The sequence below is a fragment of the Pseudochaenichthys georgianus genome, chromosome 14 (assembly GCF_902827115.2).
Source record: "Pseudochaenichthys georgianus chromosome 14, fPseGeo1.2, whole genome shotgun sequence".
Classification (NCBI taxonomy): Eukaryota; Metazoa; Chordata; class Actinopteri; order Perciformes; family Channichthyidae; genus Pseudochaenichthys; species Pseudochaenichthys georgianus.
In genome coordinates, this window is record NC_047516.1 from 18,622,877 (window position 1) to 18,636,297 (window position 13,421).

The window sequence follows — 13,421 nt, forward strand, 5'->3', positions numbered from 1 at the left end:
CGCAGGTCATTTCCTCATATTCAAAAAAATGGAGCGGTAGTGAATTTTTTTTTTTTATTGCTCCACCTCTTACTTCTCTTTTTAACTTCTCCCTCAGCACAAATACAATTCCAAAAGTATTGAAGTCTGCTTATGTCTTGCCTTTACTGAAAGGAGGGGAGGCAACTATTTTAAATAACTATAGGCCAATCTCTAAATTGTCAGTTCTGGCTAAGGTGCTCGAACGACTTGTGAGTGAACAAGTAAAGGAGTTTTTATGTATAAATGATATCCTGTCTAAACATCAGTCAGGATTCAGAAAGAAACACAGCACCATCACTGCGACAATGAAAGTGGTAAATGACATTACTAGTATTTTAGATAATAAGCAGAGTTGTGCAGCTCTGTTTATTGACCTTTCCAAAGCGTTTGACACCGTCGATCATCGCATTTTAAAGCAGAGGCTACTCAGTATTGGCATATCCAGCCTTGCAGTGGGGTGGTTTGTGAACTACCTCTCTGAAAGGTCCCAATGTGTTCATTTTGATGGACTGTCTTCTGAGTGGTTAAACATTTCTAATGGTGTACCACAAGGTTCTGTTTTAGGACCACTTTTATTCTCCATATATATTAACAGCGTAGGTGATAATGTGGATGAAGCTACTTCTGTGATGTATTGTGCAGGTTCCTCCATTAAAGAGGCTGTTGTTAAATTACAGGCTGTTTTTCACACTATTCAGACTCAGCTCTCTGAATTAAAGCTTCTTTTAAATGTGGATAAAACCAAGGTAATGCTCTTTTCAAAAGCAAAAAAGACACCAGAGCCTGTTTTAGATATTGTAACTATACGCAAGGAACAAAACTTGAAGTTGTTTCCTCTTACAAATGCCTTGGTATCTGGCTTGATGATTGTCTGTCTTTTAAACTTCATGTCAATAACCTGCTTAAAAAACTGAGGGTTAGGCTAGGGTTCTTTTTCAGATACAAATCCTGTTTCTCGCTTGAGGCCAGGAAAAGGCTAGTCACTGTGACCTTTTTACCTGTGCTGGACTATGGTGATTTGTTGTATATGAATGCACCTGCCAATTACCTGAGCAAATTGGATGCTGCGTATCACAGTGCTCTGAGATTTGTCACAAATTGTAAAGCACTTACACATCACTGTACACTGTATACCAAGGCAGGTTTACCATCACTCTCTGTACGGAGGCTCAGTCACTGGTACACTTTTATTTATAAAGCTATGTTGGGCAAACTCCCGTATTACATCTGTTCTCTGGTAAAGCAGAAAGTTGCGGCAGTTATTGTCTGAGATCGCAGGATGTGGTCTTGTTAGATGTGCCAAGAGTGAGGACTGTCTTAGGTAAGACGGCTTTTATGTGCGCAGCTCCACTTGCTTGGAACAGCCTACAGTGCAAATTGAAATTGAGCAATTTTATTTCTCTGAATGTTTTTAAGGCACGTCTGCACAAGATGCTTTCTGACACTATGGGTGTTTGTAAGTGTTGGTGAATATGTAAATATGATGTCCTTTATTGTTTGTTTTATGTTGTTTTTATGTTTCATGTGGAACTAAATTGATGCAGGTCTCCCTTGTAAAAGAGATCCATGATCTCAAGAGACCTATCTGTCTAAATAAAGGTTTGAAAATGAAAATGAATCACCCGGTGCTGTATGATCAGTCTCTGTTCATCTACCGGGATACAAACCGGAGGAGCGAGGCATGGAGGGAGGTGGCAGAGACAGTGGATGAAACTGGTAGGTTTTTGCCTGTTTGGGGATTTTATATCCAGTTTACTTCATTTTAACATTGCTATTGCTTTGTATGCCGGGGGCGGGCGGGAGATTTCTGATTGGTTGTTGGTCGCCTTGGGCGCGAGAAATCGCCAAGCCTCAGACACGCCCAGCTTCAAGATTTTTTGATGCCTGTAGTGTAGACGGGCCGTTACAGTTCTGTTTCATATGGATGTTGAGAGATGTATCCATAGATCTCCTAATGTTGCTCTCAAAGTGCCCCAGATTGATGCTTTTAAAAAAAAATCTTTTCAGACCCCCCCACACTTAAATCATGTTCACATGGATAGGAAACTACATTTGCACACATGTTGTTTCCAATATCTTTCTGTTTTGGTGGTCATGCCACAACCGTGCACGTGCATGCATGCGTGAGTCATGGTAAGATATGTGGATTAAGAGGTTGCTTTTTCTTTGCACAGCATGAAAGAAAGGCCAAATGAATGGGCTGTGATTTTAGTATTTTTAAGCAGAGGTCAATCATTTGTACGGCCCTCGGAGGAAGTTGGAAACATGTAAATGGCCCTTGAGAGGAAAAAGGTTCCCCACCCCTGATCTAGACGGAAGGGTGGGAATCAACTCAGTGAACAACAGATACCAAGGATGCTGGCTGATGAAGAAGACGAAGTAAGCTAAGTAAGGCAAGGCAAGGCAAGTTTATTTATAGAGCACTTTTCAACGCAAGGCAATTCAAAGTGCTTAACAAAATTTTTTTTTTTAAAGACATTAAGCATTAAAAAAGAAAAGCTAATCAAATAAACATTAAGAAAAAAATACATGGATAAAAGTTACAGTGCAGTTTAAAAAGAAAAGTCTTCAGCCTGGATTTAAAAGTAGTAAGAGTTGCAGCGGACCTGCAGGTTTCTGGGAGTTTGTTCCAGATATTTGGAGCATAATAACTGAACGCTGCTTTACCATGTTTAGTTCTGACTCTGGGGACAGAAAGCTGACCAGTCCCTGAAGACCTGAGAGATCTGGATGGTTCATAGTTTAGCAGGAGGTCAGTAATGTATTTTGGGCCTAAACCATTCAGTGCTTTATAAACCAGCAGCAGTATTTTGAAATCTATTCTTTGACACACAGGAAGCCAGTGTAAAGACTTCAGAACAGGAGTGATGTGATCCACTTTCTTAGTGTTAGTGAGGACTGGAGCAGCGGCGTTCTGAATCAGCTGCAGCTTTCTAATAGATGTTTTAGTGAGACCTGTGAAGACACCATTGCAGTAGTCGAGTCTACTGAAGATAAAGGCATGGACAAGTTTTTCCAAATCCTGCTGTGACATTAGTCTTTTAATCCTAGATATGTTCTTTAGGTGATAGTAGGCTGATTTAGTAACTGTTTTAATGTGACTGTTGAAACTCAGGTCAGAGTCCATGACTACACCTAGATTTCTGGCTTTATCTGTTGGTTTGAACATTGCACACTGAAGCTCAGCGCTAACTTTTAAACGTTCTGCCTTGGCTCCAAAAACCATTACCTCAGTTTTATCTTTGTTTAATTGGAGAAAGTTCTGACACATCCAGTCATTGATTTGTTCAATGCACTTACTCAGTGTTTGAATTGGAGCATAGTCTCCTGGTGAAATTGTTACGTAAATTTGTGTGTCATCTGCATAGCTATGGTAACTTATTTTGTTGTTCTTCATTATCTGAGCCAGTGGTAGCATGTAGATGTTAAAGAGAAGAGGCCCCAAGATGGAGCCTTGAGGAACCCCACATGTCATATTTGTCAACTCAGATGTGTATTTACCGATAGAAACAAAGTTGTTTCTGTCCTTTAAGTAGGATTTAAACCAATTTAGAACTGTTTCCGAAAGTCCCACCCAGTTTTCCAGTCGGTCCAGTAATATGCTGTGGTCAACAGTGTCAAACGCAGCACTGAGATCTAATAATACTAACACTGAAGTTCTGCCACTGTCTGTGTTTAAGTGGATGTCGTTAAAGACCTTTACAAGAGCAGTCTCAGTGCTGTGGTTTAATAATAATAATATATTTAATTTATATAGCGCTTCTCATCTGCCAAGACAAATCTCGAAGTGCTTGGACGAAAGCCTGACTGGAACACATCAAAACAACTATTTAAATGCAAGAAATTACTCAACTGTTGAAAAACAACTTTTTCAATGATCTTACCTAGAAATGGCAGGTTTGATATGGGCCTGTAATTGTTCATTACTGAAGCATCTAGATTATTCTTTTTTAAGAGCGGTTTAATGACTGCAGTTTTCAGGGCCTGTGGAAAAATACCTGAGTGAAGAGATTTGTTTACTATATGAAGTAGATCTGAGGCCATGCAAGGCAAAACATCTTTGAAAAATCCTGTTGGAATAATATCAAGACAGCAGGAGGAGGATTTCAGAAGTTGTATAATGTCCTCCAGGTTTTTATCATTAATCTGATGGAATTGTGTCATGATGTCTGAATTGATGTTAAGTGGACACAGAGACAACACATTTGCTGTTCCTGATGCAGAGGCACTGACTGCTTGTCTGATTTTCTGAATTTTGTCAGTGAAAAAGGAGGCAAAATCATTGCACGCCCTGGTGGATAGAAATTCAGAGGCTACTGACACTGGGGGGTTAGTTAGTCTGTCGACGGTAGCAAACAAGGCACGTGCGTTGTTTTTGTTTTTGGTAATGATGTCAGAGAAGAATGATTGTCGTGCGTTTTTCAATTCCAAATTATAAAGGCCAAGTCTCTCTTTATAAATTTCAAAGTGAACCTGGAGATTTGTTTTTCGCCACCTGCGTTCAGCTTTTCGACATTCTCTTTTTTCTGTTTTAACGGTCATGGCCTTTCTCCATGGAGATATTTTCTTCCCAGTCACTTCCTTTACCTTAATTGGAGCAATGGCATCTATAACATTTTTAATTTTTGAATTAAAATGATCTACTAGCTCATTTACTGAGGTGTTAGCAGGGGCAAGTGTGGAAGAAAAATTCTGAGTAAACATTTCCCTGGTATTTTCAGTTAAATATCGCTTTGTGGTTACCTCTTTTTGAACACTTGTGTGAACAGAAATAGAGCTCTCAAAGAAAACACAGGAATGGTCAGACAGTGCAACATCAGTCACCACAACCTTAGAGATATTCAGACCCTTTGAGATAATTAAGTCCAGAGTGTGCCCCTTATTGTGCGTGGGCTCCGTCACATGCTGAGTCAGTCCATAGCTATCAAGAACACAAAACAGTTATTTTGCCCCTCTGTCCTGGGGGTTGTCAACATGGATGTTAAAATCACCAACAATGACTAGACGGTCAAAGTCAATACACACTAAAGACAGCAGTTCAGTAAAGTCATCAAAAAAGCTTGCACAGTATTTGGGTGGCCTATAGATATTTAGGAACAGAGCTCGAGAGGAGCATTTCAGCTGAAGGGCCACATATTCAAAAGAATCAAAGTTTCCATACGATGTCTTCCTGCATTGAAGGGAATCATTGAACAGAATAGCAACTCCACCTCCTTTCTTATGCATTCTTTCCTGACTCATAAAACTAAAGTTGGGAGGGGTCGTGACCTGAGGGAGTGAAGAGAGAGAGTTAGAGGAGTGTAAGACAGAAATCCCGACAGGAGGTTTTACATTGGGAGTAGAGAAAAGGACAGAACATGACAGGAATTTATAATATTAAAGATGCAAGGACACTTACTCAACTCAAGGGCACAGCAACACATGCATTTAACAAAACATTTTACAGGGAGCTCTGAAGAACCCTCGAGAAGGAATTGAAAAATGTGTGAATATGCAAACTTACTATCAGGCAGCGTGCGGAAGAAGGCTGCAGGACTGAAGCTGCCGTAACCGCCAATGGTGTGCACCCGAACCTGAACCTCGTACTGGGTCGCCCTGCGGAGGTCCGTCAACACCGCCTGGTTCTTGTTGCTCTCTGTGTAGTGGCACTGGTCCTCACTACGTCGCTCCTATCATAGGAAAACAGGGAGAGTTAACAGGACTGAAAGTGAATTAGGGAGGAATTGACAGCCCAGAAACAAAACACAGAAAGACTCGGTCATCTCTAGAGGAATTCACATATCCAATCTTTCATTTACTAAAGCATATAAGGGCCAAGTATGAAGAAAAGATAGGGAGAATGATTCAAGTATTAAGTATACATATTTAGAATAAAGCTGAACTTTCAGTAAATGGGAAAGGTTAGTAGGTTGATTCATTTTTTATTTAATTATTTTTAAATATATGACATTCATTGACCCTCTCTGAAGAACCAGCACCTTACCGTGGTAGAGAGGTTTGTGTGCCCTGATGAACCTGGGGGCTGTGTTGTCTGGAACCTTGTGTTCCTGGTAGGGTCTCCCATGGCAAATTGGTCTCAGGCAAGGGGCCAGACTAAGATTGGTTCAAAAGACCTCATGAAAGAAACAACAAGAAGTGAGGATACCCGGCCCGGAGGAAGCCCGGGGTCCCCTTCTGGAGCCAGGCCCAGAAGGAGGACTCGTCGGCGAGCGTCTGGTGGCCGGGCTTGCCACGGAGCCCGGCCGGGCCCAGCCCGAAAAGGCAACGTGGGCAACACCTCCGCTTCTCCGTCCCGCGGGCCCACCACCTACGGGAAACATCGATGGGGTCGGGTGCGCTGCCAGAAGGGTGGCAGTGAAAGTGGAGGGTCTCGACGGACCAGACCCGGGCGGCAGAAGCTGGCTTTGGGGACGTGGAACGTCACCTCTCTGGGGGGGAAGGAGCCGGAGCTTGTGCGGGAGGTGGAGCGGTACCAGTTGGATCTGGTTGGGCTCACCTCTACGCACAGCGTCGGCTCTGGAACCTTACTTCTGGATAGGGGTTGGACTCTATTCTTCTCCGGAGTTGCTCAAGGTGTGAGGCGCCGGGCGGGTGTGGGGATACTCACAAGTCCCCGGTTAGGTGCTTCGTTGTTGGAGTTTACCCCAGTGGACGAGAGGGTCGCCTCCCTACGCCTGCGGGTTATGGGGGGGAAAACTCTGACTGTTGTGTGTGCTTATGCACCCAACAGCAGTTCAGAGTATACAGCCTTCTTGGAGACCCTGGAAAGAGTCCTGTATGGGGCTCCTGAAGGGGACTCCTTAGTCTTGCTGGGAGACTTCAACGCACATGTGGGCAATGATGGAGACACTTGGAGGGGCGTGATTGGGAGGAACGGCCCCCCTGATCTGAACCGGAGTGGTGGTTTGTTACTGGACTTCTGTGCTAGTCATGGATTGGCCATAACAAACACCATGTTCGAACATAAGGATGCTCATAAGTGTACGTGGTACCAGAGCACCCTAGGCAGAAGGTCCATGATCGATTTCGTTATCGTATCATCGGACCTGAGGCCGTATGTTTTGGACACTCGGGTAAAGAGAGGGGCGGAGTTGTCAACTGATCACCATCTGGTGGTGAGTTGGGTCGAGTGGCGGGGGAAGCCTCTGGATAGACCTGGTAAGCCCAAACGTGTAGTTCGGGTGAACTGGGAACGTCTGGAGGAGGCCCAAGTTCAGGAGGCCTTCAACTCACACCTCCGGCGGAGCTTTTCGGGCATTCCTGTGGAGGTTGGGGACATTGAACCAGAGTGGTCGGTGTTCAAAGCCTCTATTGCCGAAGCCGCGGTGGGGAGCTGTGGTCTCAAGGTCCTAGGTGCCTCAAGGGGCGGTAACCCTCGAACCTCCTGGTGGACACCGGTGGTCAGGGAAGCCGTCCGACTGAAGAAGGAGGCCTTCAGGGATTTGTTATCCCGGGGGACTCCCGAGGCAGTTGCAAGGTACCGACAGGCCCGAAGGGCAGCAGCCTCATCCGTGGCCGAGGCAAAGCAGCGGGTGTGGGAGAAGTTCGGAGAAGACATGGAGAAGGACTTTCGGGCGGCACCAAAGTTGTTCTGGAAAACTGTCCGACACCTCAGGAGGGGGAAGCAGGGAACCATCCAAGCTGTGTACAGTAAGGATGGGACGTTGTTGACCTCAACTGATGGAGTGTTGGGGCGTTGGAAGGAACACTTTGAGGAACTCCTGAACCCGACAACTCCGCCCTCTATGTTAGAGGCAGAGCTGGAGTATGACGGGGGATCAACACCAATCTCCCGGTGGGAGGTCACTGAGGTCGTTAAACAACTCCACAGTGGCAAAGCCCCGGGGGTGGATGAGATCCGCCCGGAAATGCTGAAGGCTCTGGGTGTTGAGGGACTGTCATGGTTGACACGTCTCATCAACGTTGCGTGGAAGTCGGAAACAGTGCCGAAGGAGTGGCAGACCGGGGTGGTGGTCCCCCTTTTCAAAAAGGGGGATCAGAGGGTGTGTGCCAATTACAGAGGCATCACACTACTCAGCCTCCCCGGGAAAGTTTACTCCAAGGTACTTGAAAGGAGGGTCAGGCCGATTGTCGAACCTCAGATTGAGGAGGAACAATGCGGATTCCGTCCTGGTCGTGGAACGACGGATCAGCTTTTTACTCTCGCAAGGATCCTGGAGGGGGCCTGGGAGTACGCTTATCCGGTCTACATGTGTTTTGTAGACTTGGAGAAGGCGTATGACCGGGTTCCCAGGGAGTTACTGTGGGAGGTGCTGCGGGAGTATGGGGTGAGGGGGTCTCTACTCAGGGCCATCCAATCTCTGTACTCCCAAAGCGAGAGCTGTGTCCGGGTCCTCGGCAGTAAGTCGGACCCATTTCCGGTGAGGGTTGGCCTCCGCCAGGGCTGCGCTTTGTCACCAATCCTGTTTGTAATATACATGGATCGGATTTCGAGGCGTAGTCGTGGGGGGGGGGGTCTGCAGTTCGGTGGAGTAAGGATTGCACCACTGCTTTTTGCAGATGATGTGGTTCTGATGGCTTCATCGGTCTGCGACCTTCAGCACTCACTGGATCGGTTCGCAACCGAGTGTGAAGCGGCTGGGATGAGGATCAGCACCTCCAAATCTGAGGCCATGGTTCTCAGCAGGAAACCGATGGACTGTCCACTCCAAGTAGGGAATGAGTCCTTACCCCAAGTGAAGGAGTTCAAGTATCTCGGGGTCTTGTTCTCGAGTGAGGGAACAATGGAGCGTGAGATGGGCCGGAGAATCGGAGCAGCGGGAGCGGTATTGCAGTCGCTTTACCGCACCGTTGTGACGAAAAGGGAGCTGAGTCAGAAGGCAAAGCTCTCTGTCTACCGGGCCATTTTCGTTCCTACCCTCACCTATGGTCATGAAGGATGGGTCATGACCGAAAGAACGAGATCGCGGATACAAGCGGCCGAGATGGGTTTCCTCCGCCGGGTGGCTGGTGTCTCCCTTAGAGATAAGGTGAGAAGTTCGGTCATCAGGGAGGGACTCGGAGTTGAGCCGCTCCTCCTTCGCGTCGAAAGAAGCCAGTTGAGGTGGTTCGGGCACCTAGTTAGGATGCCACCTGGGCGCCTCCCTAGGGAGGTGTTCCAGGCACGTCCAGCTGGGAAGAGACCAAGGGGTAGACCTAGGACCAGGTGGAGGGATTATATCTCTTCGCTGGCCTGGGAGCGCCTTGGGATCCCCCAGTCAGAGCTGGTTGATGTCGCCAGGGAAAAGAAAGTTTGGGGCTCTCTGCTGGAACTGCTACCCCCGCGACCCGACCACGGATAAGCGGGAGAAGATGGATGGATGGATGGACATTCATTGACTTAATTCTTGAAATGCAAAGCAAACAAACATCTTCATCCAAATCTTTTTATCCTTCTTGCCTTGCCCTAATACTTAATTAAAACACTTATAAATACATATATATCATATATAAAGTCAAATTGACTCAAACTTGTTCAATCCAATTGCAGTTTAAACATCTTTACACAATGTAAATTATATCTAAAGTGTCTCTTGTCTTGGCTGTACGAGCTTCTGAATCAGGTTCCCCTGTGTTTTGGTCAGAGCAAAAACACAAACACACACGTGTGTCACGTAAACACACGTGTACTGTATACTGCCTCCACAGTTGTTACATGCGACACTAAAGGGTAGGGTGGAATTGTCTTAACCTGATTTACTGCAATTTATATCAATAAAACTGTCAATTATCTGGGTCATTGTTTGTCTAGACAACATACAAACAATTTGGGTTTCATTACACTTGACCTGCATGTCTTAGGATTTCTGAGGACATCCATATTAGCACGCTATCCTGTCTACATTTCTTCGCAAAACATTGTGTGATTTTTTATATTCTGAGCCGTAGTACACCCGAGGATAAAATCATTAAAATGCAGACCGCGGAGGGGTATTGTCAGGGCTCACCTTCTCACAGTAGCGGACCTGATGCTGCAGGATGGTGTAGTGCAGCTGAGCGGAGACTGACCAGTGCAGAGTCAGGCTGCTCTCTGTGGAGTCACTCTTCCGAATCAGAGACACCAGCGACGGCACTGCACAGATGGAAGAAGAAATATAAATACCAGGTGAAATTCCGACTATTTATACCTTTCAGCTTTACCTCCCTTACCGTTGTGGCTGGTGGTGATATTGACACTTCCACTGGCAGGGTCCTTGCCGCTGATATGAGACACCCCGTCGAGAGACTGCACTGTGAAGGAGTACGTGGTTTGAGGCAGCAGGCCCCACACCTCCACCCTGCGACCCAGCAGGCCCTGCTGCTCGGGCCGGTAGCTGACGCTGTCCCCGCAGGACAGGCAGGGGCCCTCAGGGGACCTGCAGAAGGAGCATCTGATGGCGTAGCTCAGGTCTGTTCTGCCGCCGTTGTCCAGAGGCTCATTCCACTTCAGGCTGAGCGTGGTATCGTTGATCTGGGAGTGGACGGTGCGCGGAGCTGAGGGAGGTCCTGCAGTGACAAAGAAATGGATAAGATTAACTGATTTGGAATTTCAGATTTTGTAAATACTGCAAATCAGTCAAATAAGAATCCCTCAAGCTTTTAATCTAGCAAGTCATAAAGGAATACATCTATCCCACTTGCTGTCCAGAGATATATGAAAAGATTGAAACCACCCAAAAGTCTATATGCTAATAGGCTCTAAAGTTAAGACCCGTTAGCTCAGCATTAAGACCAAAACAATCCAGGTAACCAATTGTGGTTTTAAGGGGTTTATGTGCGGGACTGGTTCTTCACCAGGTGCAGTGACTGGCTCAGACTCTTCTCTCCAGGAAAGCTGTACTCCAAGCCAAGTAATAGTACCAAAGAAACATTGTTTACAAAAAGCTTGCAGTAGATTGAACAAAGGGGACATCAAATGTTGAAGTGTTCCTTATAGATGAAAGTGAATGAATATTTTTTAGTTTTAGATTTAGCCATGTTCCCTCTTTATGCTAAGCTAAGCTACTTATGATAAGAGTCTGCTGGCTGTAGCTTCCATTATCAGACATTAGACAGTTTTATTGATCTTGAAAAGGTCTTTTCATTTGACGGATAGCACTAGTAATTGTCACATTATTCTGTCAAATGAGTCATTTCATTTCAGAATACAGGCATTGCCGAGCTCTGATGCAATCATAGTGTGAGAAATGTCTCTTTAAAATCAAACTATAATCTCTTCTGTATCATTTTACTGCTGCTTTACTTTCCATGACCCACACAGACCATTTGTTTAAGTTTTTTTCATATGTGCTGAAGACATTTTATTCAGTCAGCCCATGTAGTCACGAAGCAGAGCGAGGGTCCTGCAGTGGCTTTGCATCACAGCAGGAGCATATGTGTTGCGGGATTTAACTGGTGCAATTACATTTGTCTAAAACCGGATGATAATGATCACGTCTGAAAATTGTAAGAAGATAGCTGTTGCCTTAAGCCAAGCATAACTAAACAGCAATACCACTCAGCCACTGCGAATGACTTTCTGTTCCTGCCAAGGAGACAGAGCTTTGTCACTGAGCCTGCAGCTAACTTAAGAGCTAATAGTGCTCTCATTGGAAACCCAAACGGGGCAGATTCATAGACAATCTGGATGAATAAATTCTGAATTCAAGATTTTGGATTGGAGATTTTTTTCTATAGTGATGGTACATTTTATGATTGAACAATCAGAATCCACTTTGTTCAAGCCACCATGGCTGCCACAGTGTGGTAAAACGCTTAATTTCATGGAAAAGGTCCCCATTCCAATTTTGCAGACAAATTGAAAATAAAAGTGATATTCAGAACTGTGCAGGCAATCCAGTACAATAACATCATATATAATAGGAGAGGCCTAATTAAGTGATTAATAATTAAGATAAAGCCCTTGTAATTAAAGTTATCAGTAATCATACAATTGGATGTAAATTGTAGTTCCAGGCTGTCACACCTGCAGAGGACAGGAAATGCCATCATCCCGCCCAAGTTTCACATCCACTTTGTGGCCAGTGCGCCTCATTAAGAGGTCCCTCCCATTCACACATCCAACATGTGGATGAATTGAAATTCCTGAATCTGCATGGAGGTGTCACTTGAGCCCATCAAGGCCTACTCCACTTTGGAGTGGACGCCCTGCCCCCAACCACCTGTCACCAAAGTCATGCATCTCAATGGCCAGCAGTGGGACAAAGGACACAAAGCAGATTAGGGGAGTTTGGCTAAATGCCACCAAGGCAAAAGAGAATTAGCTACAAAGATGGGAAAGGCAAAGTGAATCACAGTTTTTGTAACTTTTCTGTATAATACTTACTTGTGCACACTGTCAGGAGTGTCAGACTCTGCACGCAAGTATCCAGGTAGACACGCACACACTGAGGCCCCTGCAATGGTGGCTTGGCTGAAACCTGGACAGCCTTTGCACTGTCCCTCTGCGGAGGACTTGAACTGACCTGGAGGACAGGCTGGGGAGGACAGGAGAAGACAAATCAATACGATTCAGGAGATAACAACACTGGCCCCAATCTTTAAAACCTGCTGTGTCCCTGGGGGTCAGATTGCCTTTTCTTTTGGCGTCATTGTACGCAGATGCCAGATGGCTACCCTTTGACAGACAGAACCATGTGATGAGGCTATAAACTGAAGACAATCACAGGAATGAAGCAGAGAGTAATGGTCAATTTAGTTTCTAAACCTGACTGATATTGACCTGATGCTGATCCTTGACTTTACCTGACCATATCTGAGTAAGAAGGCATAACGCTGGTGTCCTTACAAAGAACCGTCTCTCTGTGCTCTTGTAAAACCAATAACTGCACTGTGGAATTCACGGCTTTAAATGACTTTGAACAAGTGCTGAAAGGATATATTGATTCATCGATGAGTTGACTGACAGAAAATCTATTTACAACAATCTTCCCAATTGATTTGAAAATGTTTAACACTTTCTCTGGGTTTGGCTCCTCGAGGATTTACTGCTTTTCTGTTTTGTATCACTGTGAATGTATATATTTGCCCTGGTCTGAACCCATTTTCTATTGATCCGTCACCTCGTAACGCCACATTCAGCCATGCAGTGTTTACGATGAGTGTTCAGTGCGGCTGTTTGAATGCAGCTCCAGCTGAGTCAGATAAATAATAAAACAATCATTTTTCACACAAAGTGGAGCCTTTCTAAAGGATCAACACACTCTTTCTGATCCCTGCCAAGTCACACTTTGCCTGCGGGAATTTCCATGATGTGAAACATGTGCTGAATGCTGATGCATGTCTCACCTGTTGAAGGTTGTTGAAATATATTATTTATAGATGAAATGCAAGTGACTGTCACCGAACAGTATTATGAAACACAACTTTTGGAGCACTTATTTCCCAACTAAAGGACACTTACAGCCTGTTTCTATTGTTCA

At 45.2% G+C, this 13,421-nt stretch overlaps 1 pseudogene; it reads right to left on the bottom strand.

The window, feature by feature from the left end:
- Positions 1 to 2,410: 2,410 nt before the first annotated feature.
- LOC117458751 (ephrin type-B receptor 4a-like) overlaps positions 2,411 to 13,421 on the bottom strand; it is a 61,662-nt pseudogene continuing 50,651 nt past the window's right edge.